The sequence below is a fragment of the Ambystoma mexicanum genome, chromosome 1q (assembly GCF_040938575.1).
Source record: "Ambystoma mexicanum isolate Mex_15411 chromosome 1q, UKY_AmexF1_1, whole genome shotgun sequence".
Lineage (NCBI taxonomy): Eukaryota > Metazoa > Chordata > Amphibia > Caudata > Ambystomatidae > Ambystoma > Ambystoma mexicanum.
The window spans coordinates 142,485,688-142,513,524 of NC_090922.1; the positions used below are offsets into that span (position 1 = coordinate 142,485,688).

At 45.4% G+C, this 27,837-nt stretch overlaps 1 protein-coding gene across 2 annotated transcripts in view; it reads left to right on the plus strand.

Annotated features, from left to right (window-relative positions):
* Window positions 1–27,837, plus strand: part of USP10 (ubiquitin specific peptidase 10) — a 943,776-nt gene that overhangs the window by 851,550 nt on the left and 64,389 nt on the right. The gene's annotated exons all lie outside the window — the stretch shown is intronic.

Here is a 27,837-nt window from a genome sequence, read left to right on the forward strand (position 1 = left end):
GTGCTAATTTGGAGAAACGTGTTGACCCACCACAGAAGATCTATTCACCATCCATGACTGGCCGTGAATCATTTAGAATTTTGGTGCCCTCTCTCTCATGAACCATCTGCCCACGGTGCCAAAAGCTGCCTGTGAGGAGGATGGTGTCAGGGTACCCTCGATTTATGCCCTCAGGCTTCGTCTCAGTGCAAGCTACCTCTCCCTTTCTTCCATTTGGATCTATGAGGATGATGAAATAAGGTCTGATGCACAGGTCACTGAACCGTGTTTGTAGAGCAGGAGTTAACCTTAAAACATGTATGTAATATCACATACAATTTCCTTCTATTGCGTGGCAATGCAGATTGTGTCTAGAGGAATTGAGATAATCTAGTTCTGTTATTTTGCAAAGTTTTTCAGCAAGAAACAACGTCACAAGTTGATGTTTCAAATTGTTTATTTCAGAACACAGAGTAGACGTCTTTTGCCTTTGAATACATTTATTTGAGGATAACAGAACACTTTTGATTCTTATATTATAAAACAAGCAACAACAATAGTACAATAATTGTTCGCAGTGTTGTGATCGAGCAGGATCTCGATCCATGACCCCTTCATCTCACTGTTTCGAATCTGTAGCCAATCTGACACAAACCTTTTAACCAGTTGGACTTCTACCTTTATGGTAGACATGAAAAGGAAAACTCTTCAGACTACAGGGAGCCCGGGTAATGACTAAGGGAAGCTTGTTTGGGAATATTAAATATGTGACACAATGCCACAATAGTAATTGCAATTGTGGATGAAATAGTGTACCCAATTTTGTCTCACCAGCAAAGGGCACACTGGTAGGCTTGAGGACACGCAATTCACAATAATATCACATGTTCATCTCTTAACATTTTCACAGTTGCTGCCGTTTGGCTTCCATCTGGTGACGGGTGTTGCAAAAATGTCAGTGAAAGCAATTGTGATGCTGCTGCGCCATACGATTTTAAGTGCTTCTCTAGGAAACTACTCTTACTGTATTGCTTCCTAGTAATTTATGCTCCCCTTCACCTTTTTTTACACACCAGCTTCAGATAATCATTTGGGGTGGCCCACCATAACCAATGTTTATTTTTCATTTTGTATCTTATTTGAAGTTTTGTAAGGCACCACCCCGGGCCACAGGGTCCTTCAAAGTGCTGAGAGACAGTGAGGCACAATACAGTTCGGGGATACGAGACCACGTTGGGTTTTGGTTATTTGTTTTCCTTGCTTGTACAACGTGCTGTTTCTAGCAGTTATGAAGAGTGGTGCTTAACTGGAGAGAAGTGCATTGATCGTGGATGCTTTGTATGCTAGCATGCATTATTTGCACTTGAGCTGGCTCTTTACCATAATTTAGTTCTTTTGGGGCTGGTGCAGCGTTTTCGAACCTTAATGGACCGAGGTGACCGTGTACATGTTGCTTCTCTACTGTCCTCCGAGGCTTATTTAGCAAAGGCACAGTTGGAAAGATGATTTGTCGCACATGATCTGTTTTATATATGTATTTAAAAACAGCAAGAGGACGTAAAGCAGCGCTAGGATGTCCAACTACAGTATGTACAGTAAAAAACAAAGTAATTGGTTTCACTAATAAGAAAATAGGGGTTGGAATTGGACCACAGGATCCAAATGAAAAAAGGCTTTGATTTTGTCAGCCTTGGACCAGAGCGGACGTTTTACACTTAATGAGAACATTGCTTATTGTACAAGACAAGGAAGCAGAACTTTATGATCTGGGAAGAGACATTCTTATGTTGTAATGCTTTTTTTCAAAGAAGTGGTGAAATTGTTGTGGTTCAGCGTAGCATGCAATGGGGATTACATTTCATCACATGAGTGCGCAGTGTGGCTAATGAGAAGGGATTGCTGTAGCTTCTGTTTTTTAAACAACGATAAGAGCAGTACAAGGCATGCGGAATGGTATGGCAGATGCTGTCCTTGTTCGCTTTGGATTAACAAAGTGGTTCACGTTCTTACTGAAATGTGATAAGATTTTGTGTTGGCCCCACAGTAGTCGACCTAATCCAGGGAGCTATCATAACGCTTTCATGTTAGTAGGCAGAGTAACTAGGTGTTGGGGTACAAAATGCCACTCCGTAGTGGGGGTGGCATGGAAGTGTTTTTTGCTTTCCTGTTGTCTCATTCAGTTCCCATGTTTCATGTGTACAGATTTTGTCGAGGGTTTTTTTGGAGAGATCATGCTACAACGTCGCTTTCTTATGAGGCTATGATATTTGTAAACTTGAGCTTTGCAATATCTCATTTTGACAACTTTTGCTTGGAAAATAAAGTGTGGGTCAAACATCGCAATATGGTGTTAATACAATGTGCTAAATAACAGGGCTTGTTTAGACAAAGAAAAAAGGAGAAAACTGCCTTCCCTAACCGTTATGTAACAGTTATCATAACACAACCTAAACAGTTCTTTGGTAGTAAAAAGTGCAGAGGTCAAACAAATGAGTCAAGACAAGTTTGCATACCACATAAGGGAGACAATGGCCTGTCTGACCCTCAAGAAGAACCCCCTAGCCCGGAGTGCCTGTCCCTAGATGGCGAGTGATGCACTGCCTATCTAAGAGATATAGATCAAGGACAGTGTTTCCCTAGTTCTCATCAATTGTGTGGGCAGTACTCGCAACAAATCTTTAATTGCAACAGAAAGAGCAACAACGTCCAGCGTAAAACCAACACATGGAATTCAACAACAAGCCATGTGATTAAATCTTGTGTAGAACAGCTGCGAAGCTAGCATGTGGTAGGTGGTGCCATGGAAATTTCAATACTGTATTTATTCACCCTTAGGCTACAACTTGACCATATGTGGATGGTTTGTGCACGGAATGAAATACACAGTATAAAAACTGATCCCAATCTGCATGGGATATCCTTAAAAGGCTCACTCCGTGTGAGGAAAATACACTAAACACAGGGAGTATCCCCTCTGACTCAGTTGGATATTCCATAAGGTTATGTAAAACACCATAACCAAGGAGGTCGACCAGTTTCGATGGTACAAACGGTTTAGACCATCTTCTTCAGGACTGGCAATTTACTAGTAACAACATTACATGTTCCAGCATGTCTCGGATTGAGGCTGCCTGGGCGTGCTGCTCCGTCCCCTGTGTGGGAACACAAAAACAAGGGGGGGGGGCGGGCCTTAGTCAACCAGACACCAAGTCAAACATTTGACAGTCCCCTGACTGGTGCATGCACACTGTCTTCAGTAAAATATCCAGAAAGAACATATGAGCATGTAAATATGCTGCCACTCACAATGTGGCGCTGCGTTTATACGTTATCCGGGGGAAACAAACAAGGGAAAGGAGGGGGTGAGGAGAATACCATGCGTGTGCTGATGCAATCTAGGCACCTCGTGGACACCCTGTGGACATCCTATGATGTTAGGATGAGAAACTCCTATGAATGTGCTGACCTGAGATAAGGGGGTCATCGCTTTTGGAATGGGTAGTTGTGGATGGTAAAAGTGTGCGAGTAAACATCTTGGTGATATTATTCCCTCCTTTGGTATGTATATGGCATTGATTTGCTGAAAGGTAAGCATTCTCCATATGCTTTGCATCTGCTCCCAGTTAAATCAAGAGTCCCAAATGTCCACTGCTTCGAATCTGTTCAAGTTTTCCTATATTTGTTTTTGGTTTGGTTTGGAGTGTGCACGCCTGTGTTGTGATAAGTACTTTTATGATTAAAGAAGATAAAGCATAATGATCGCCTCTGTGTCTTTAATAGAATCAAGACTTCCTGCGCTATGCGCTTTGGCAATCTTTATTAACTATTGTAATGGAGTGAATTGTATTGCTTGCCTTTAGTCATTGCAGGTGAGTCGGGGGAATGGCTGTCTTCTGACGGACCATCTCTTGAACATGACAGAATAAAAGTGAAGTTAGAACTTAACGGCAGCTCATAAGGCATGGGACCCTGTGAATATTGAACTAAACGCTCTTGTGATTGAAAGATTACGAGAAATGTTGATGCTCATGCTTCCAAGCAGGATAAAACTACTTTTGAGCTAGGATTAAATCTGACATCATTTGGCACTAAGGTGACTTACCAGTATGGAAAAATAAAAAAGATGGTTTTGTGGTACCTTAACAAGCAAAGATGTCTACAGAAAGGATTTTAAAAGTTAAAGCTCGCCTACCCATTAGAATACTCTTTTGAATCATGTGTTTACATGCAGATGTAGTTGGAAATGATTTAAACTCCTGGTGAAGGTTCTGTAACAAAGGGTTATGATCTGAAACATGTGGAGTGCTTTGAATGATATGTATTAACATATCTTGTAAATAGAAACGTTGACCGAGGAATGTTCCTTTTTAAATTTGCGACACACCTGCGTTGATAGTAATGCAGTGCTTTAAATATAAATGCTGCTTGTGTGTTGATGTAGTTCTGTAATCCAGAGGGCTTACATGTGTGGGGAGAAAATGTCATCTTTTCAAGATGGTGTTATCAAGTGAATGGAATGAACATGTGTTTTGTAAAAATGTGTTTATAGCTATGTTTATGTTCACGTACCCATTTAGTAGAATAAAGACTGTTTTGATAAATAAGTGATTTGAGTACATATGAGCAATAGAAATCTGTAGTGACATATCTATGGTAGGTTATTATGTGGGCATGTAGTTATGGTGAAGTTGCTCAACGCCAAGCTTTTTTTGGGCGGCTTAGGCCTTTGCCCCCACTGGACGAATCCTCACCACACTTTGCAGAAAAAGTGTATGGCCCTTTCAGAATAATTTTGCAAAGGTTGGTGTGATTTCTTTCAGAGGGAAATTATAGTGGGGTCCCACAATTTGTGGAAATCCTAATAGACGCAATGGAAAAAAATGTTTGCTCGCACATACAGCCCATACCGCTGGATGGACTTTTACCAAATGTGCGCTAGGAGCGGCGGCTTGGTCCAGAGAGCGTGCTTTTGTAAATTTGGTGTGAATCCGTCCCGTAGTTTTTTTTTTTTTTTAAATGGCCAAAAAGTAGGTAAAAATAAATGTGATATCTGGGTCTGGTCCGCTGACTCATTTCCTGATTCTGAGTCTGCGGATACCCCTGTACCACTCAGAGAGCAGCCTGATCGCAGACCTCATACATGCTTGCTGATTGGCCAGAGGCGTCCCGGTGTAGGAAGGAAAATCCTTTTTTGGCACCCCGGGTTCCCGCTTTGGGAACCTAGGGTGCTAATGGCCTCCATCCCTCATTACAGGGGCTGGAATGGGGGTATAATGGTCCGGGGACCTCGTTATCCACTCTTGCTTCGCTTGGGCTGATAACTTGGGCTGCTGGGCCGGTATCCACCGTTCCAGTCCCTGGAACAGGGAATGAACGCTACAATATTTCCATTAGCATAACACAAAATGCAAATGGAAATGTTGGAAAATCTTATTGAGTCTATGTACTTTACTGAGAAATGTAAAGAAGATGGAGTCTATACGTTTTTAGTTCTATTTTTTAACTGTGAACGGTGGTTCCTAAAGGAACATTTCTTTTTTTTTTTTTTCTTTTTTTTTTGGTAGGAGAGCTAAGAACGAAAGGTGGGGAGGGAAATGAGGGAAGAGGCACCAAATACTAATATGGAGGGGCAGGTGGACAGGGGAAAAGCGCCCGCCAAGGAATGAAAATGCTGCAATACACAGGAAAGAGCTTGTCCAACAGGGCAAGGGTGCTGCAACAAAGGACACTTTCCTTCTCCTATTTTGACACAGTGAAACGCCTAGCCTACCCTCCGGTCACACCTCAGCCAGCATCGGCGCATCAAGCAGCCGCACGAAACAGCACCCAACAACCCGGAGCCAGAGGCGCCAACACCAGGAGGCACCCCGTGGCGGAGGAAAGACGAAGTAGCCGGACACGAGTGACGATCGGGTCGGTGAAAGCCGACACCACGCATGAGGCTGGAAGTGCAGGGATCGGCTCACCATACCGGTAAGAAGCGCATGACGGCAGCGCCAGCGACGGCCGCTCGGACCGCATGAGCCAACAGAGACTCCGGCTGAGCGGGGAAAACAAGGATCCAGCACCCGGGGAGCATAGTGAGTAGGGCGAAGAACGCGTCAGACCCCCCCTACATCATTCATAATAAGGGCACTAGTGTGTGGCGGGCCCTACCCCACACAGTCACCCAGGACAATTGCACCTGCCGGCCCGGAACTGTGTAGTGGTGTCAGAGGAACAGCCCGAGGATAGCATTACGGGCTCTAAGCAGGCTCGGAACAGATACTGGGCTCGCGGGGAGAAGGGCGGACTCCTGCATGAACGGCAGACGAGAACTGGCCGCCACCGCCATAGCGGCGCCAACTGAGTCAACAGGAGAGTTTCAACGTGGGCAGAGAGCTATCGCCTGCCTGAATCAGAGGCAGCTGGGGGCAACCACACCGTCTGGCGACCCTGCATTCACACGCGACAAACTGGCGCCAGCCTCGGCACAACTGCACAATTCTGGACAATAGCCCCACCCTTGATGAAAGCCCAGAACCCACAAGAACGGGAACAGAATCTCTAAACACCAACAGCTAGCAGCAAAAGCACTGATTTACAGGCAAAGAGAGCGGCAACAAGTCGACTAGTAATCGGCCTCAGGAACACTAGCCCACATTTGTAAACAGCAAAGCAAGAACCACATGTCAGATGACACAACGGAGGCAGGGAATGGCCATGAGTTATAAAGGCAGCCGCCTGGGCTGCACCCCAGCCAACTGAACAGGGAACAAGAGCGAGTAGCATTGAGAAGCGCTACCCCAATCTGAACTGCGAGGCACCTGCCCGTCGAAGGGTTCCAGCCAGCGCTGCACTCTTGGGGATAGAACGATTGCAATACGGCAAGGGGCCACCAATTTGGACAGAAGAATAGCTAAACCCAACCCGCCACAGTGGACTGGGGGCCCTGAGGAAGGTGATGTCTCCCCCCTGAAAGCAAACCGAAATCGGTTACGATGGATGCCTTCACGACAGGCCCAAACAACAACCACAACAAGATACTGCAACCACTGAGGAGCTGCCCCCACAAGAAGAGGACCCCAAGAACATGCAAGTCCTACAAGCAATAGCAGCACTCCGCACATTTATCGACAATAAGATAGAGGTCAAATCGGACATGCAGCTCATGCGCCAGGACGACCGTAACTTAACAGAAAGGGTGAGAGTAACGGAAACCACCCTACAGGACAACATTGAGAGTACCCAGGACCTAAAGATAAGAGTCCAAGATCTGGAACAAAAAGTGGCGAGACTGGAGGTGCGCTCTGAAGATGCTGAGGGACGTGCCCGTCGGAATTACATTCATATTCTGGGGGGTCCCGGAGGACATGGAGGGCCCAGACCCGTCGGAATTCATTGAAACGATGCTGCAACGTGAAATGGGGCCAGGGAAACTCTCCCAAGGGCTCTCTGTAGAGCGAGCCCACAGATCGTTACAGAAGCGTCCCCCACCAGGGTCGCACCCGATCATAGCCAGAATTCTAAACTTCCGGGACCGAGAAACAATACTGCGGTACTCGAGGGAAGGCAGAGAGATCCGGAGAAAGGACTCTACAATAGTCATGGACCCTGACTATACCCCTACAGTGCAACGAGCAAGAAACTCTTTCATCCCAATAAAAGCAAGATTACGGAAACTTAATTTGAAGTATATGCTGCTCTACCCGTCACGCCTCAAGCTGCTTTATAACGGGAAAGCGATATTTCTGGAGACCCCAGCTGCAGCAAATATGTGGCTTGAACATAATCTGGCGGATGATGGAGGAGATCCAATAAAGTCAGACATGAGATAATTAAGCACCCGCCTCTGTAAAAAGCGAAACTGGACTTTCCCACAATAATGCATGGAACAGACAACTATACCACATTTGAAACTTACCATGAAGGTAGCAAAATCAGACCAGAGCTCAAAGGACCACGTGTGAAAACGAAAAGTGACCCACCCCCCCATAAACTGTGCAGGCAACCCGCCTACACACCACCCCTTCCGAAAGGCTAGGAGTGGCCCAAAAGGCTCGGGACCCCCTGAGCGCTGCAAGTTGGAAGCAACTGCTAGGGGCAGTTCAAAGTTGTTTTGTTTTCCGCATTCACCAAAATGAGAGTTGTACAAGTTAAAAATTCTCCAAATGGTACCACAGCAGGGGTGGAGAGAGCAAAGCAGACTCAGAACTGGCTGAAACTGGGCGAGCAAGCAGAAGATGTCGATAGTTGCCGGACTGAAGCTGCAAACAACCCCACCGAGGGACCGGGATACCAGGAAGAAAAAAACCCTAAACCACTATGGCAACTAGAATAAAAATAATGACTTGGAATGTGAGAGGCTTGGGAACTTATCTACGACGGAACAGAATCAAGTCCTACCTGAACAGAAAGGGAGTGCAAATAGCATTACTACAGGAAACGCATTGCATGGCGGAATCTATGGCTAAATTATGTGAACATTGGGGATTGGACAGGGAGGTGGAACCACCTACTCCAAATACACCAAAGGTGTATATACCTGGATTCATCTCCAACTCCCATTCCACTTAATTAAGTCAGAAAAAGACCCAGAGGGCAGGTTCGTGATAATATGGGGCCGAGTAGAGCAAACCGAGGTATGTATAGTGAACTCCTATCTCCCCAACAACAATATTCCGGCGCACCTGAACACAATGTACGCCAAAATCATGCCATACAGACATGGCCTCTTTTTCTGGGGTGGAGACTTTAACTGTGTGCATAACCCTGAACTTGACAGGTCCCAGCCCCACACCCGAAAGGCCCATCTGTGGCTACAACAGCCCTAACCCTAATGACGAACAGGCTAGACCTCGCAGATGCAAGGAGGGAGCTGCACTCAGACACACGAGGCTACTCATACTTCTCTTCCCCACATGACCTGCATACAAGATTAGATTGTTTTTATAAGCAAAGAGCACCTGTCACAAATAGATGGAGCACAGTATCTGGGGAGAACCATCTCAGATCATTCATCACTCCTGGTAGAATGGAACCACACTGGCCCTAGACCCCCTATTCCCATTTGAAAAATGCCGGTGGAAGCCCTGAGTGACTTAGCGTTCAAAGAAAAGTTGCACAACTTCATAGATAACTTTATCGAGGTAAACCCGGATAGTGTCGACCACATGAGCACGATGTGGGATGCCCTAAAGGTAGTAATAAGGGGAGAAATTATAACGAAAGCAGGAGGCATTAGAAAGCAGCTGCGGGTTGAACTAGACCTGTGGGAACGAGAGGTCGAACGACTGGAAGCCACGCCCATAAACACCCACCAGAGGGAAGTCAACCTTAAAACACTCAGTTAAATGCACGACAGCATGGGATAGACTAGCTAAATTTGACCACACTGCTAGAACGAACAGAGCACACTCAGAAGCAGATGGGCCAAGCAGACTGCTGGCCTGGTTATGCAAAAAGGAACACCCAAGACACACAATCACCGCACTACAGGACACAGAAGGCAATATGCAACAAACGCAACAGAGTATAAATGACACCTTCAAGCATTTTTACGAGCACCTATACTCCCACAAAGACCAGATCCCCCGAGAACAAATAACGGATACATTAGAGGAGATAGGACTACCCAGGCTATCCCCTGCACAGGCCGAGGCCCTAGATGCAGACATCACAGCTGAAGATATAACTGAAGCAATCAAATCTCTGGCCACCTGCAAGGCTCCTGGGACCGACTGGCTACCCACTGGGTTTTATAAAGCATACGAGACTTCCCTAACACCCCTATTACACAAGGTCTTTCAAGAGGCACATGAGAAAGGGATACTACCTGAAAGCATGAGAGAGATCCTTCTGATTCCGATTATCAAGCCCAACAAACCCACTGACAAATGTGATTCTTACCGACCAATAGCCATGCTCAATTATGGTGTGAAAATATTGACCACAATTCTAGCTACGATGCTGGCTAAATTAATGGTATTACCCAAATTGTTCATTTACAATTGTTCAAATGAACAATTGACCGAATTTAAAGGGTCACAATTGACCTTTTCACAATTGACCGTATATATATATATACATTTCTGAGGCTTGTGGAATCTGCTTAGATCACATGCTGTGCATAGGCCGACATCTAGTGGAAGCTGCGGAGTATTACAGTTTGTTTTTCGAAACTCGAAAATGGGCGTCGACACAGGCGTGCCAGTAATACTATCCCTAGTGTGACGTCCACTGTACCCAAGATCCCTCACGCGTCTAGGATCCTCAGATTGTTTTTTTCCGCCATACTGGTCGGAAGCATCTTGCGGAGTTCCCTGGCCTTAGCCATACTTTTGCTTATTATTGAAGTTTAAAATTATTTATTAACATCCTTCCCCACCCCAACGTCGACACTCGACGACGGCTGGAGAAGACATCGACCGTCGGCTGCTGCACGACGGATCTGGGCCTCGGAAGGCCGCTGGCCTCAGCCCGGGCCTAGTAGGCCGCTGGCCTCGGCCCTGCAAGTAGGGAGAGTGGGGGGTGGTACATACTCTTCACTCTTGGTATATAGGTACACCGTTAGGTACACCTTATATATTTCCTACACTTACCAGCCCGCTGCCTCAAGGTGCGTATGGAGGGTACCCCTTTCCAATTCTGCCCCAAGTGCAACCGCAAATACCCTTGGGTCGATAGGCACGCCACGTGCAATCTCTGCTTGCCGAGGGACCACCCCGAAGCGAACTGCAGAGCGTGTAGTAGGTTTAAGCCTAAGACACTTAAGGACCGTTCGACAAAGCGTTGGGCCCACCACGCCAGGCAGGCGGCCATGGCAGCGGAGGGCGCCTTCAGCGATGGCAGCGATGCCGTACTTTCGGACGGCGAGGGCATTACGGCGTCGAAAGACTGCCGAGCGCAGGTCCCCGACCTCGGAAGGTTGTCCGGCAGGGCGGCTATGGGGAAGACCCCCGGCGACGCAAGCGCTACACACCCTACACACTAAGTCCAACCGAATCTCGACGACGTCGACTTCTCGGAAAGAGGCACAGATAGAACGGTCCGACTCGGTGTCCTCTGGGCGCTCTCGATCGAGATCGCCTCATGACGCAAGGCAATCATCCACTCTTGCCAAGAGTGCCTCGCTCCCTAGATTAACGGAAGTTCGATCGTCGGAAGACGAAGACGACTTCCACCCCCAGGCCGCGCTCCAGGAGACCGAGTCCGCAGTTATCACCAGCGAGGCCCCACGCTCAAAACACACAGATACCTCCCCAGACCCTCGACGACAGCCGTCGAAAGTCTCTGGGGCCTCCAAGGGGCAGGGAAAACATTTTTCCACGCATGGGGAGGGGGGGAAACAGCGGAAAGCACAGCCTTCCACTCCTCTAAGACCATCCTTCCACCCTAAGCAGACATCAACATCCAGCAAGGGTACCCTTGAGTCCCCTAAGTTGCCTACTAAAGTCACTACTAAGGTCATACCCTGTTCCAAAGTATGGTCCAGTGAAGACATAGACAGGGTCATGTCAAGGATGTCTTCCTTAGCTGATTTTTATGAAAAAAACCCAGAACATTTCCTTTCGTATGACCCTCAAGGGGCCACACCCTCAGGCTCCTCTGATCCTATCCCCCTAAGTAAAAAGGCCCGGTTCGAAAGACCTGAACCCTTCGAGGTGCAGCCTTACTCTACTCCATACTCTACTCCACACCAGGAGTTTGAAATTATGGAGGAACAAACCGGGACTGAATACTATGCGGATGATGAGGACCTGGAGGAGATAGAAGATGAGCAGGAAATTTACAGAGTAGATTCCCCGGTAGAGAGCGAAGCCCCAGTTACCGACTCGCCAGTCGATAACCAGCCCCTCCTTAATGAAGTTCTCGCTCGCGCAGCAGAACATTTTCACATCGACACCCACGGTGTACAGGAGGAAAGGGACTTCGCAGAAGAGTTGGTGGGAGAGAGGAGGCCGGTCGCTCAGACCATCCCTATCCTTAAATCCATCCAACGTAGAATAGATCCATCCCTGGTGAATCCTAACCTCACCAGAGCCGTCAACCCCAGAGTCGAAAAACTTTTTCGGGCAGCCCAGTCTGACCCTCTTTATATAAGAGGACATCTCAAACCAGACTCCCTAGTGGTTACCAACACTCGGAAGAGGGCTGGGACACCCTTATCGTCATCAGAAGCTCCTCCTGACAAGGAGAGCAAAAAACTGTACGGGTTTGGCAGGAAGGTAGCCTCAACGTCCGCCTACCAAGCAAGGATTGCAAACTCCACCACCCTGTTGGCAAGTTACAACTGCCATCAATGGGAAGAGGTCGCGGCGCTCATAGCCTCTGCTCCTGAACCGTTAAAGGGCCAGTTGGCTCGGATCTCGGCAGAAGGGAGAGCCGTGTCTGGTTGCATATTAAAAGCAACTTTCGACACCGCGGACAACGCAGGAAGATTGATAGCAGAAGGTACTGTTATCAAGAGACATGCGTGGTTACGGCAGTCGGGGTTCAAAACAGAAACCCAGGCTTCATTAATAGACAAGCCGGTGGAACCCGATCTATTGTTTGGGAAAGCGGTCGAAGACGCACTTAAGAATGCCAAGGACGAATACGCGACTCTCAAATCCCTTGGCCAGCTTACCAACAAACCCCTAACCAGAGGGGGAACAGTAATTTTCGTCACCTACGCGGCCAAAATTCACAAAGAGGCAACTATGCCCAAGGACAGGGTACACAATGGAACAACAACCAGCAGTCTACCCAAAGTTACGGCAGGGGTAACAAGAGAGGTCGTGGAAGAGGCAGAGGCAGCCCCAACAAGGGAGGTGGCACGCCTCCACCAAAGCAGTGACGCTCAGTTCAGGGTCCCTTCTCACGCAACCCCAGTAGGGGGACGCATTTCCAACTTCACCCAGGCTTGGGAAGGGATCACCTCAGACAGATGGGTGCTGTCAACAGTGTCCACAGGATATTGTATAGAATTACTGCAGCGTCCCCGGAACCACCCTCCACGACAAAGAATACACTCCTTAGAACATCAGAAGATCCTTCTCGAGGAGATCGCCATTCTGCTAGAAAAGGACGCGATAGAACTCGTCCCAGGACACCAGGTAAACAAGGGTATCTATTCAACTTACTTCCTTGTGCCAAAGAAAGTTTTGACAATGCGCCCAGTATTGGACTTACGGCCTGCCAACAAGTATGTCAAGCCCCAAAAATTCCGTATGACCACGCTACAAGAGGTAATCCCCCTCCTAAAAAAGGGGGATTACATGGCAACCTTGGATATGAAAGATGCTTATTTTCATATTTCCATGCTCCCAGCGCACAGAAAATACTTGCGCTTCAAGGTGGACAGTCGCCACTACCAATTCAAGGTACTGCCCTTCGGGATAGCTTCAGCACCAAGGGTGTTCACCAAGGTACTGGCGGTGGCAGCTGCACACCTACGCAGGGAGGCAATCCCAGTGTACCCTTATCTGGACGACTGGCTCATAACGGGGGAAACCCCAGGAATTTGCAGGTCAAACATTCAGAGGACTATCGACCTCCTCCACGAATTAGGCTTCTCTATCAACGAGAAGAAGTCAAGTCTGGCGCCAAGCACTTCAAAACAGTTCCTAGGAGCAATCCTAGATACTCAAAAAGGGTTGACCTTCCCTTCGGAAGAGAGAATTCGGAATATACTACTGCAAATTCCACATTATCAGTCAGGTCAACAAATAACGGTACGCAAAGCAATGCGGTTACTGGGCATGATGGCGTCATGCATTTACCTGGTCCCCCACGAGCGTCTGCGCATGCGTCCCATGCAGGAATGGTTGGCGAAACAGTGGTCTCAGGCAAGTGGTCAGTGGGACGATCTAGTGGTCGTTTCGCCAACACTCGTACAGAGCTTACACTGGTGGACAAGAGAGAATCTCGCAAGGGGAAAACCCTTTTACGATCCAGAAGTACAGGCAGTGGTGACTACAGATGCATGCCTGACTGGGTGGGGAGCTCACCATCTCCACCACACAGCTCAGGGTCTCTGGTCTCACTCAGTAACCAAGAACCACATCAATCTGCTAGAGCTTCTGGCAGTATTCCGAGCGCTTCGGGCGTTCGAGCCCCATCTGCTAAACTTGTCGGTGCAGATCCGGACGGACAGCACGACAGCCATGTTCTATCTGAACAAACAAGGAGGGACTCGTTCGCCAAATCTGTCCAAGCTTGCCCAGAAAATCTGGATATGGGCACTCAAACGGAACATCTTCCTGTCATCACAACATGTTCCAGGGGAGCTCAATTCCCTAGCGGATGCCCTAAGCAGAGACTCCCTTCCAGAAGAACACGAATGGGTCCTTCACAGAGATATCGTAGAAGATCTCTTCTCTCGGTGGGGTTTCCCCACTATAGACCTATTCGCCACAAGCGAAAACAAACAATGCCCAAGATTTGCATCCAGGTTCCCCCAGCCAGACTCCCAAGGGAACGCCCTGTGGATGAACTGGTCAGGGATGTTTGCGTACGCTTTTCCACCAACCCCTCTCATCAGGAAGGTGGTGTACAAGATGAACAAGGAATCGATGACGCTCCCATGTGGGCGAGACAACCATGGTTTCCACACCTACGCAGGATGGCGGTGTGCGAGCCCATCAAACTCCCAGCCTGGTACAACCTACTGTCCCAGCAGCAAGGTCAAACAGTGCACCAGGAACCCAACTCAATGAACCTGGCAGCATGGCTCCTGAGGTCATAGAGTTTGGCCATCTCAATTTACCACAGAGGTGTATGGACATCCTAAAAGAATCCAGGAAACCAAACACAAGGCACTGTTACTTTGACAAGGGGAAGAGATTCGTTATTTGGTGCCAGAATAAACAAATCAACCCAGTTGATTGCACTCCTTCCAACGTTGTAACATACATGCTCCACCTGCTGGACGCAGGTTTGGTTTTTAACTCACTGAAAGTACACCTGGCAGCCCTCTCGGCTTACACCACATCCCATAACAAAGTATCGTGGTGGAAAGTACCAGTAGTTAAAGCCTTCATGGAAGGAGTAAAGAGACTTCACCCTCCTATTTCGAACCCACCGCCAGGATGGGACCTCAATGTGGTGCTAGCTAAGCTCATGGGCCCCCCTTTCGAACCCATGCATAAAAGTAGTCTCAAACACCTGACTTATAAAACGGCCTTCTTAGTAGCCATTACCTCTATAAGAAGGGTCAGTGAAATTCAGGCTCTGTCAGTACAGGATCCTTTCTTTACTATCCACAAAGACAAACTGGTTTTACGCACACACCCTAGGTTCTCACCTAAATTTATATCTAAGTTCCATGTAAACCAGTCCATCGAGCTTCCGGCTGTCTATATATATATATATATATATATATATATATATATATATATATATATATATATATCTGAGGCTTGTGGAATCTGCTTAGATCACATGCTGTGCATAGGCCGACATCTAGTGGAAGCTGCGGAGTATTACAGTTTGTTTTTCGAAACTCGGTGGCTTTGTACCGAGCCGAAACACTGCCATGAACTTACGCAGACTACAACATGTCATAAAACAAACTGAATCAAGCACAGAACCATACGCACTGCTATCCCTTGATGCCATTAAGACGTTTGATTCCATATATTGGGAATGGCTGGTGGCTGTCCTTGAGGGTTTCTGCTTCGGCCCTGGGTTCATTAGATGGATCAAAATACTCTACACTAAACCTAGAGCACGGGTAAAGACCAGGAAATATGTATCAGAGGCCTGGGACATATGCAGGGGCACCAGGCAGGGATGCCTGCTATACCCCATGCTTTATATACTGGGACTGGAGCCCATCGCTATCTATTTTTGGAAGCAATTTTTCGATGCAGGGATATGCCTGGCAGGAGTGGACCACATCATCTCACTTTATGCAGACGATGTACTGCTATATGATAAGGATCCACATAACAACGTCCCCACAATGCTAGCCGTCTTAGATAACTACTCTAGGGTCTCAGGCATACAATTCAGCCTGTCTCTTTCCACTGGCGGGCCTAAAGGGCAAGAGTATAGAGTAACTTCCTTCAGTGGGGATACAGTGGGCGGCCACCTCATTTAGATACCTTGGTATACAAATAATGCACACCCCTGAACTAATGCATGAGCACAACACGAAGGCTGCAATCCCCGCTTTACGTAAATCTACGAGCTTCTGGGCAAAACTTCCCCTGTCAATGATGGGCAGAGCCTCAATAATTAAAATGATCGTCCTCCCCAGATTCCTATACGGGTTCCAGAACGTGCACTATTACATCAGTGCTCCTTTCTTTCGCCTGCTGGAGGCGATCATTTGCAAATTCCTGTGGGGGAAGGGCAGGCACAAGATGGCGCTTTCCACATTAGTCCTACCATACAGGGAGGGGGGAATCCAACTCCCAAACCTAGCAAAGTATTACCTGGCAGCACAGCCCAGTTTGGTGATCAAGTGGTTAGCAGACGACACCACATCGGAGACACCTCTATTACAATCCATGATCTCCCCGATGCATTTAAGGGAACTTATTTGGGCACCCTACCAACTGCTCCGAAATGCCCCCTTCTTAGCTACCCTGGGTAGGAAAATATGGCACAGAGCGAAGGCACTCGCCCACCTAAAGCACCCATACTTGCCAGACATACCAATGATCTCTGACCTGTAAAAAACAGGCGCTGATCTACAACACATTAGACACTGGGAAAAGAAAGGGGTATACACATGGGGAGACTTGTACGCTGATGGCACCTTCAAGGAGTTTGCAAGACACTACAAGAGGAGGATGACATTCACCCAGACCAATTCCTATGGTACCAAAAGCTACGCACTACAGCGCGAAACAAGTGGGCAACATGGCCAGAGGAACCAGAATCAGACCCCCTGATTACATTGTTGTATAACGTAGGCGAGGGATGGAAACCAGTGTCCCAAATCTACTGCCCCTAACTCACGAAGCGCAGAGCTGAAAAGTAAATGGGAGGCTGATGTGGGTCGAGAGATCACTGATGGGGAATGGGAGAGAGCTCTAGCGTTTCCTAAAGCAGTGTCCAGAAACCACAGATTTAGGCTGATACAACTAAACATGCTGCACCGAACATACCTAACCCCATCCAGGATGGCGAAATTCAATAAACAAACACAATCTAACTGTGCCTGGTGCGGGGCAGATAGAGCGGATCTGCTCCACATATTATGGTTGTGCGCCAAATCGCAGTCCCTTTGGGACAACATAAAGCAGACAAGTGAAAAGGCAGGATTGACTGGGTACAAGTGGACTCCGGACAAATGCCTTCTGGGAACATACCCCAGGCCGGCTAAACTTACGCACCTGGCAAAATTATGGATATAATGTGTATACTGGCGAAAAGGTCTATTGCAATATCCTGGAAGAAGCCCGCAGGACCACAACATAAAGTGTGGTACAAGGAACTAGAGCAGTGGGTGAACGCTGAAACAAAGGCATGGGAAGATAGCGTCACCAGATCCACAGATACTTCCAGCATGACACTAGAAGCATGGAAATAAGTCACAGGATCTTTTTCACCCCTCAGACGACAAGCCCCCATGAACCCAAACAGTCTATAGTACGCAGATTTGTGACCAAAGTTACGGTGCCTCAGGGGTGACTAGATACAGCCCTAACGGCCCTTATTTAGTTTTGAAATGGCAGAGTTTCAAAGTGACTCTTTGTAAATTGGACACAAATATTGTTATATTTGGTAAGTATGATATTAGTAAGTTGTAGGAAAATAGTATGTACTGTTAAAAACCCATGAAATTCATTGAAATAATGTTGTTAAAGGGACGTAATGGTTAAGTAGCTCTAACAACCTATTAAGTTCAGTAAAAAAAGGTGTTAAAAGGACGTTCTGGTTAAAAGTAAAATCGAAAACCCCTGAAATTCACCAGTTATGGTAAGCTAAGCAACCATAACTCGCGCCACCACCTTGCACTGCTAAGACTAACACACAGGACATCAAAGATGACAAATATCAAATACCTTTTATCGACTTTTTTTACTGAATTACATAGGTTTTTATTAGTGCAACTTAACCATAACGTCCCTTTAACGTTTTTTCATTGAATGAATATATATATATATATGTGTGTGTGTGTATATATATATGTAATTTAAAAAAACTCCAGCCGAGATTAGGCTCGCGCTCGTAGCACGTCAAACAAATGAGCCCCAGTCAAGGACATAGTAAGTCCAATACAATTATCTTTATTGTGGATGCAATATCCAAAAACCAGGGTGGAAAAAGCTATGGGCAAGAGCAATCACCCTGGTTGTCATATATTATTACACTAAATACTAATATCTGTGCAAATGCTTATTGAATAAAGTGCAAAGTGCTTCTATTACAACCCTCAAATACTAAAATGACTGCAGGAATGAAAATACTAAATACATTCATCAATATGACCGATACAATTTCCCGCACATCAACCTATGGGAGCAGTCCCCCTGGAGACCACAGAGGCGACTGCCACAGAATGGTAAATAAAATTCTACATACAGTACAGATGGCAATAAAGTGCAAATTGTGAAATGTAAACTGTGTGCACCGGTATGACCTATGAAATAACTGTCTTAGACTGGTATTTAAAGTGCTCTGTGCTATACAAATACGCTCTTGATAAAGTGCACAGTGCATTTACTTCAACCTTAAAAATAGGTTTAAATGACTGCATAATAAAATACATTCAACCAGACAGGCAGATATCGTATATCACAGCACAATAAAATAAATTCCAACTGATAAAACCCTAGATAAAAATATAAATCTGACACTTGGTTACAGAGATACATGAAATATGACACACAATGTTGCCCTTGCATATTGCTCAAAAATGTGCTAAATGCAAGGTGTCAGTATGCTTAACTGTATATCCTCATTTAAACATCCTGTGATTGGCACTAATTACACTTTTCGCAGCCATATTTGTTGTGTGATCAAGCGCCAGGTGTTGGTTACATCCACAATAAAGATCATTTGATTGTTTTACTTTGTCCTTGACTGGTGCTTTTTGGGGCATTTGAGGCCTTATTTGATATATGATGGAGAAGCCTTGTCATGCACCTGTAAGATTTTCAGATTGCTATCATTGGATTCCATTTGACCATTGCACGTTCTAGATGCTTTATTTTGATCCCATTATTGGGGACTTCATTCTTGTCAGCCTTGAAGTATTATTCTCAGACGTGCTGTACCTCTCCCTTATAATGTTAACATTTGTGGTAGTTCATAAAATGTCATTTCAATCAATCTGAGTTTATTTTTATACAGTGCTGGAAGTTATCTACATATTGATGTGGTGGTAACTGGTGGTTGAAGTTCACTCAATGATCATGATAAAAGGGCCCTCACTTTTTATTAAAGACATGTGAAAATATGATCAAAACCATTTCCTACCGAAAAAAACGGCCATAACAAAATAAACGCATCTCCAAGGGGTGATTAAACAAGTGATCGTACTGATGTCATGTCCCAGTTCATAGTCGTAGGAAAGCTTTGCCCATACTACTGGGAATGGAAACCTAGAAAAAGCAAAGCATTTACAGTTGCAGCTTTGACCATTCATAGATTACCCTAAAACCTTTGCATGCACTTGCTTCCAGCCTTCATTCTTTCCTTCAGCTTGGACAGATGACACTGTTTAATGAACTGTGGTCTACTCAAGACGTGTCACAATTTTAATATTTTTAGGATGAAAACGTAAGGGGAAATAGTGATAGAAGTTAATTGTGTGGGATTTTGGATCTGTAGATTTCTCCCTTTTTATGGTGGTCATTCTAAGGCTGTTCTGTCAATTTGGGTGCGGTGGTCCACATTTTTTATCCCTCGAGTGTCAGTGAAATGTCTCAATTCTATCAAAAGATTTGAGACAAAGGTCTAAATCTCTTGTTCAGTGGTGAAAAGGTTTGTAGAAGTAATACAGGATAAGCAGTACGGCAAGTGTAAGACAACCAATATCAATGTTAAGTCTTTGGTGGAATATGATGCACCTGTAAAACCCTTAATCAGTCAAAGGACAGAACACAGGATGTATGGCTTTTCAGTTGTTTTAATCAACAGCAAAGATGTCCTAATGCAATCATGTGAAATTCAGGTACAAACGTCCTTGGTGCAATAGCTAACCACCTTTGAGAAAGTAAGACTGACCTATCCCCTGTGCCCTTAGAAACACATCTGTCTGATTTGGCCAATAGTTAATCCTTATACTTAAAGACCTGGCAAATCATCACCCAGGGGACTCCCTTCTTATGGACAAGACACCAGGTAGAGAATTCTCCCTACTTTCTTCACCCCAGAGCCCTTCCAAACTGTTTCCAAAGGTGGTGATGGTGTAACCGAAACTCCAGCATACTGACATCGATGACAAATTGCTTACAATGGAGGGTGTCTGGGTTCAATCCCACTTTTTGGAAGTAAAGAACAAACACTGGGATTGCCTACTATTCTCAAACTAGTCTGGTTCAACCAATGCATTCCATATGTGTACCATGCAGGAGATCCTTACCCATACATTCAAAAGATGCTGATCTGCAGATCCATCTATAAACTCCTCGCCGGACCGTATTGGGTTCATGGCGGAGTCGATCATCGCCAATACAAGATTGTTCTGTTTCAACCCTGTGCATCGCCTTATATTTTTAGTGGCCTCCTGTCTGCCTCAGCACGGACATATTTACCCCGATGTATCTTGTTGATAGTGATTTTAATGACCCAAAAGCATCCTTTTTGTTGCTAAAGGACAAGAGTTCCTATTTTCGCAGAAAACACAACCACAATGTTCTATGGGAGCAAGATGCTGGTACTCCTTTTCCCCAGCTATTCCTGCAGTCACTTGAATTGTGGAATCGTCCATAAGCCACAGATGTGCATCTTTGCAATACTTCTGGCAGCTGTTGACCACTTCAAAGTGAACTATTTCAGCAAGAGGACTCATCCCTCGCAGAAGTGGAAGCTCAGTGACCCAGTCATGGATTTTGTTTTCAGGATTTGGAAAGTTTTCTCGATCGACTTGATAATCCTATTGTAACTCAATATAAGACCAAGAGTGGTCTCTACATGTGTATGGTTCCGGTCATACTATAGTGGGATTTGCATTTCTGTATGATCGGTGGGTGTATATTCTTATTCCAGCTTTTCTACTCATTCACAAAGTTATCCAGAAATTATAGGTGTGGATATGTTGGATAGTGTTGCTAACACCCCTATGACCCAAATAGATCTTGTACTGAGACCTGCTTCAACTATTTGTACTGCAGCGATTATTGATGCTGCCTATGCTATGTTCCTTCTCAACAGCAAGAATCTAGTCTTTCCTCTCGTGTCTAAATCTCTCAGGTTGTCAATTTATTTCAGGAGGAGTTATTAAATAGACAACACAAGATTTTACAAGTGGTTCAGAAGCTGGCTACCAGACTACAATGCTAGAGCAAATGCCACACTTTCATCCATTGGGATCGTTGTACCGGAGTATCACACAGTGCAATGTTCTGTGGACCATGTTCCCGAATTCATTTTCTGCTTTGTGAAAACGGCTATAAAAGAGTCCAATCATACTCTCTATCAATGTACCATGTAGGAACTCCAAAGCTTTCTCTGTATAGAATGCAGTGGTCCAAAGACATGTTGATGGATTGTGCACACTGTTCCATTCAATCCTTCATAAACTTTGAATGCCATACTGGTGGCCCTGTCACACAGTTTTTTCAAACATTTTCCATGTGGGCTGAATTTCTTCTAGAACTGGGTTTTTGTTTGCAAACAAGGACATAGTGATCTCCAGACACTTGTAACTTGTTAACCCTTGTCCATTTTCACATGGAACTCCTCTATTTCTTTTCTTTTCCTGGAAATAAGTGGACATTTTCATTTTGACCAATACATTATTGTTCCATCCTTCCTGAACCGTTCCCCTAAGGTGGAGAAGAATTAATCACAATGGCTCTGAAATTCTAAATGGTTGGATCAAAGGATTTAAAATCCTCCAGTAGACTGTCCATTAATATGGTGGCCTTTCTTAAAAGAAGTAGGCTTTTAAGACTCACTGGTTCATGGACACATGTCTTTTAGGTCTAATCTGTAGAGTTGTGGCTTTAAGTGTGCCATGTGATTTTTGTATGAACTCCAATTCTACGTATGGTGCTCGTTTTGGCAAGATATTGCTCAATAACCTTTATTTTAGCTAAGCACAGTAGAGTAGAACTCAGTCTCCCCATAATTACTTCATCGTTCCTTGTGATTTCTACCACGCGAATCTAAAGGAAGTGGTACATGATGCAGTAGCAAGTACATGTTCCTCTTCCTTCGAATAACCCCCCCTTCCCCCACACTGTTAGAGTTTTACTAAAGTCCACCTATGGTAGGGCTAAAGGCTCGACTCTTAGGTGTACAGGGCTCCAATTCTTAGGCTTGGCCTAAACTACCCAAAAGGTTTGGTAGTTATGGCCGAGCACCCAGGTTTAGTCTAGGAGAGAGAAGGGCTGTAGGTAAGTACAAAGACCTCGGGGCACACATATAGTCAAGAATACACCTTAGTTGTAAAAATAAATGGGCTTATTTATCATAAACACTAAGGTCATTACTTGCATGTAATTTATGTATTGTATTAAACTTATTCACATATATATATATATATATATATATATATATATGTATATATATGTGTATGTATGTGTATATATATATATATATATATATATATATATATTATAAAACATTTGTTAACCATTACTCAGTTCAATAGTAGATTCTTGGATGATATTCAGTTATTCAGTTAAGTAGTCGGAGGAGCATAAAAGTTAGCAAATCAATTTTTTAACCAACATGTAAGGTAGCAGAACAAGGGTATTGGTAAGTTGTCCACCCTAAAGTGTCCCAGGAAGCCCATGAGGAGTACTATTCAACACAGCAAGCACTCCGGTAAGCACCTAGGCACAGGACAGCACCTTTTCTGATGAAGAAGAATTTCACCCGGATCCCCAAGGTGAGGCGACAGCAGCTTGTGTTTTGGATTCTTGGCCTAGAGGCTGAAGAAAGAACTTGTGTTGCAAGCAGACGGTCAGCTTCTTCGAATGGGATGCCCAGCAGATGATATTTACGATACTGGCTCATTGGCTCTCGACACAGGCTTCGGTTCAGCAATGGTTGTCACATGCAGACTTTGCTCCATTTCTTGGTCTCTGGCTTGGCTGAGCAGACTTCTAGGAGCAGGAAAAAGTAATTCTAGGCCCAGAAGGATGCCCACGAAGTTCCCGCCGAAACCGCACTTCAGGTCTCCTCCACCACGCAGAGCCTTAGTGGGCTTTTGCAAGGAAGCCCAACAAAGACAAAACACCTAAAAGGAGCACTCCCACCCAGGTAGGCAGAAGAAGGCTCAAGAAAAAGGGCAAGCCATCAACAGTTGGCGAAACAAAAGTACTGCTACCATTTTAGGTCAATGGTGACCCATGTGTCCCTTACCCCAGCTGCGACAGCAGCCTGCATGTAAGATTTGCAAAAAAACAGTAGAAAACATCCATCCAGCCACTCAAATTAACTTGTCACTGTAACTCGAAAGTTACAGAAGAAGTGGGAAAGGGGATACAATGTGTCCCCTCAGCAGATGTGCTGATGCCACAAAATAAAAATCTGGTAGGATAAAAAGTATCCCCTTGTCCATAGTAAAAGCTGTTATCACTAGGAAAATAAACAGGGCAGCTCAACGAACTCCCAGCAACATTGCACGGAAAGTGCTGTGGCTGCAATAATAAATTGCAGATGCCTAAAAAGTTGGGGGAAAGCATAACTCCAGAAATATACAGCAAAAAGGGTTCCCAAAGGTAAAGTAAGATACTGAGTCAGTGTGGAAAAAGGTTCCCACTCACTCAGGATAACTGATTACTGCAAAAGGTGCTGGTGGGGTTTCAGAAGTGGGGAGAATTACAACCAGAAGGGAAATTCTACCCAACACCCCACTCCTCTTAGGAATTGAGGTAGTCCCTGTGCATGTTGTACTCAAGTTTGGAAGTCAGTGCGTCTGTAAGGGACTGGTAGCTTTTATGTTGGGGAAAAAAACAAGAGTTTACCTTGTAATAGAGATCTTTTTACAGTTCTACTACTGAGCTATTGAGCAGTTAGATTTGATTGCATTTCTAAATGCTTCAAATTTATTTAGCCCTAATAAGTACAACTTTGGATTTTGGTACTTGTCTAAGAGCTTATTTCTAAAGGTTGAAACAAAATACTGGTTTAACCATCACATCAAATACACAGCTGCATCAGAATTTAAACCCACCATTAGATAATGAGTTTACATTCATTACCAATGTGAATGATTTGAGTGTAGTATGCAAAGCCAAAAGTGGTGCATACGTTTTTCTTTAAATTTTGGTGCGTGTGTGCACTTATGCCCTCTTTTCTGTGAGCGACTCGTAGAGGTTAGTAGCAACAGAAACGAATGACTTGCCCCAACTCTACTTTGACACTCCTCAGAGAAGCTTGGTGTGTCCTTGCAAGTACCCAAACATAGCCGAAGCCACCAGGCAAGAACTCGCGCAAATGCGCCAACATAACACCATCAGAGTAAGGTTTCTGAACCGCTGCCGGGACCACCTGTTAGGGAGAATTCTCTGTTTAGGCTGAATTTCCCTACCTAGTGAGTCCCCCAGCAGCTTTGCTGGATTTCTAGGGTTTCTTTTTTTTCTCCTGCCAAGAGTGAGACTCTTTTACCCTCACTCTTGGGCATGTTGAAGTGTGTTTTCTTGGTTAAACCTTGTGTTGAATGGGCTATGGGGTCTTTTACTCCATAGGGCCTCATGTATTTTTGTGATGTGGGTTACACAGCACCCTCTGTGCCGTAACCCAGGGGTGTCCTAGGGACTCCCCAACATAGACTCCATACCCTGGGACTGACTACTGTCTCCCAGGGCATGTAAAGTCACCAAAGACTTTACTAGTCTTAAATCCTGAACAGAACCAGTAAAAACCATCATATTGTGGACGTACTGGCTGGGGCAATTCGATTGCCCCAGGGTCTGTTAGTCAAGGGGGCACGTCTCCGTCCCCCCTGATCGAGTTTTGGCTGGTGGCAGTGGAAACTACTTTTTATATTCGACCGCGAATATTTTCCTATGGGATTTCCCATTGTTTTAGGCTAACACATTTAATTATTTACGGTAGCCTCAAACATACCGCCGGTTTATATATTTATTATTATAACTCCGGTTGGGATTTTTTGCCAAAACTTGATTCTAAAATGGCGTTGGCGTTCGCCTCTGTAACTCTGACCCGAAGTGGAGCCCTTTGTCCCACTTTTGGCGGGCTTCTCCACAGAAGCCCTCCAAAGTGGTGCCACTCTGTCTGGGGTACTTAGGAGGGGTGGAGGGGGATTTAGGCACCCTGGACTGAGTTACCTTGGTAACTCAAGTCGCACTCCGTCCTGATTGGCCCAAGTGGTGAGCCGGCTCACCACTTAGCATGTTTGAGTGACAGCTAGGCTGGGTGAATGGGGGTTTGCTGCATAAAAGCAGGGCTTTGGGGACTGGAACTTCAGAAGTCGCCACAGGACCAAGAATCCGACGAGGGAAGAGCTGAGCCGACCTGCTGCGACGACACCACCCGGTGGAGCCCTGCTGAACCGTCTCACCACTTTTCCCAACGACCGAGGAGAACTCTTAACGGAGTGGCTCCTTCCCTTGACTGGTGGGGACAACCAGTTTTCACCTTCTTTTCGCTTCTTCGAGGTATCTCGTGGCCGCCTTGCCCGTGCCAAGCACCCCGGCAACCGGAATACCACATTTTTACCACAACCGCGAAAGTCGGTGCAACCCTTTAACCGGAGGACTCCGCGGCTGGTTTCTTCCCGGGCAGTGCAACGACCTTCTTCTTCTGCTCTTCAGCGAGAACTTCTTCTCCCCTGACCGACTTCGAGCCTTGCTGCCACTGCCTGGAACAACTGCCACCGCTGGAGGATCCTTCCCGTCTAAGGTACCGTGTTCCGCCTGGCTTCCCTTGCCACCGACTGTACGGGGTAGTTTTAGCCCCCGGCTTTCGAACCTGGGAGTGCCTGGGACACCCTGGCTAAACTTTCTAAGCCTCTCTAAACTCCGTCTGAACTCTTTGCAAGACTCTGAATCCCTAATAACAGTGTGATCTTGGGCACATTGTCGCTCTGTCTGCTCTAAGAGTGGGCCCTGCCTAGTGACTTTTGCTCACCTGTGACTTTATGCTTCTTTGAGCCTATTGAAAGTGTTCTTGACCTTAGAGTGGTGTGTTTAGCCTATTCCTGCTTTTTCTCTCCCTTCTTTGAACCTACTAGAGTGTCATCTAAAGTTAAGCACTCACCTCTGTTTGAATTATGTGATGTTAACCTAGAATTGTCTAGATAGGAATAAGGGTTGGGACTGCTTTCCATATAACTGTGTTTTAAGTGTTTTACTATATATTGCTAGAGTGTTTTCAACTTATGTGTTCTTAAAATAAATAACTATATACTTTTGAAACCAAGCTCTGGTCAGTGTTTGCTTGTACTATTGTGTTTGAGTACCTATTGTGTATACTTCGCATACTGCCTAACTCTTCTTGAGGGAAGTCTGACTGCTCAGCCACAGCTACCAGGTAAATCTGGGTGGTACAGACTGCTACCAAGTGGGTTTACTGCTATACCTGTAGTCTTAAATCTTTTGCAGTGTTCCCGAAGGGAACTGCACAGGTTTCTGCCTAACACCACCCCATCTAAAACCCAGACTTTAAGGTAACTGGGAGAGCCGATTGGTTTCCAAGCCCCCCACCCGTCTTGACAAGGGTATTTCCTTAATAATAGTCATATGTAATCCATCACTGGCCCTAACAGGTCAGGAATTCATCCATCGCACTATAAGATTGTCCGCGCTGTGAGATTGTGTGAATGGTAGAGGTGCGCAAAAAAAAACCAATGGTTAAATTGGTGCAAAAAACACAGTTGGAAAGAAATAGAATTGAAAAGAAATTGATACAAAACCGCATTTTGCATGCAAAGAAACACTGCAGGTGCAATGTCCTACGGAAAGTTAAAAAGACATTTAAGAGTGATCCAGAGCTACCACGCTTTGTTGAACTTTTGAAAAAAATATCTTTAAAGTTGTGTGAGTGCTATCCCTCCAACACCCAATGAATAAGCCATCCTCGACCACCATGCCCCCTTACACACAAACTACACATCCTGCTTCTCTAACACCATACCACTATTTACTGCGAATTCCAATTAATGGATGAAAACCTTACGTTCTGCGGTCACCCCTCATCAAACTCCCTCTCTTCCCCCCACCCGCTTTTAGCATTGCCACTCCACCAGACAAAAACACTCTTGCCTCCCAAGCACAATCATTCAAAGACAGGTACGATGTAGTATCAGCACAAAGTTAAAAGCGACACAATATTATTTTCTCTTTGCCAGTTTTTTTAACCCAATTATATGACTTGTCATAAATCTGGAAATGTGTTCCAAAAGATTTCATACGTTCATTTATCTGGCTGTTTTTGTTAGTGTCTAAAGCACAGTTCAGGGTGGGCACTGGTGTCCTCTCCTTACAATAACTCTTCATGAATTTCGGTTTCTGGCTTCTGTCATATTCTCTAACCAGGATGTAAACGTGCTCAGCCAATGCATAGACCACCTTTAAGTCAAATTATCTTAAGTAATTGAGCCCCACGCAATTCACATTCTTCTAATTAGTTCAATCTGTTTTTCAGCTTCGTCAATGTGCAGTGAAAGCATTTTAGAAAGCAGCTGTCTCACAGCTCTTGGCACTCTTTGGCGTTCCGTTCGTTTGTTCACTGAAAAGTTCTGATTGGCTGCAAACGGGCATGCATAGAAATGACGTCTTTAGCATAAAAAGCTTGATCATC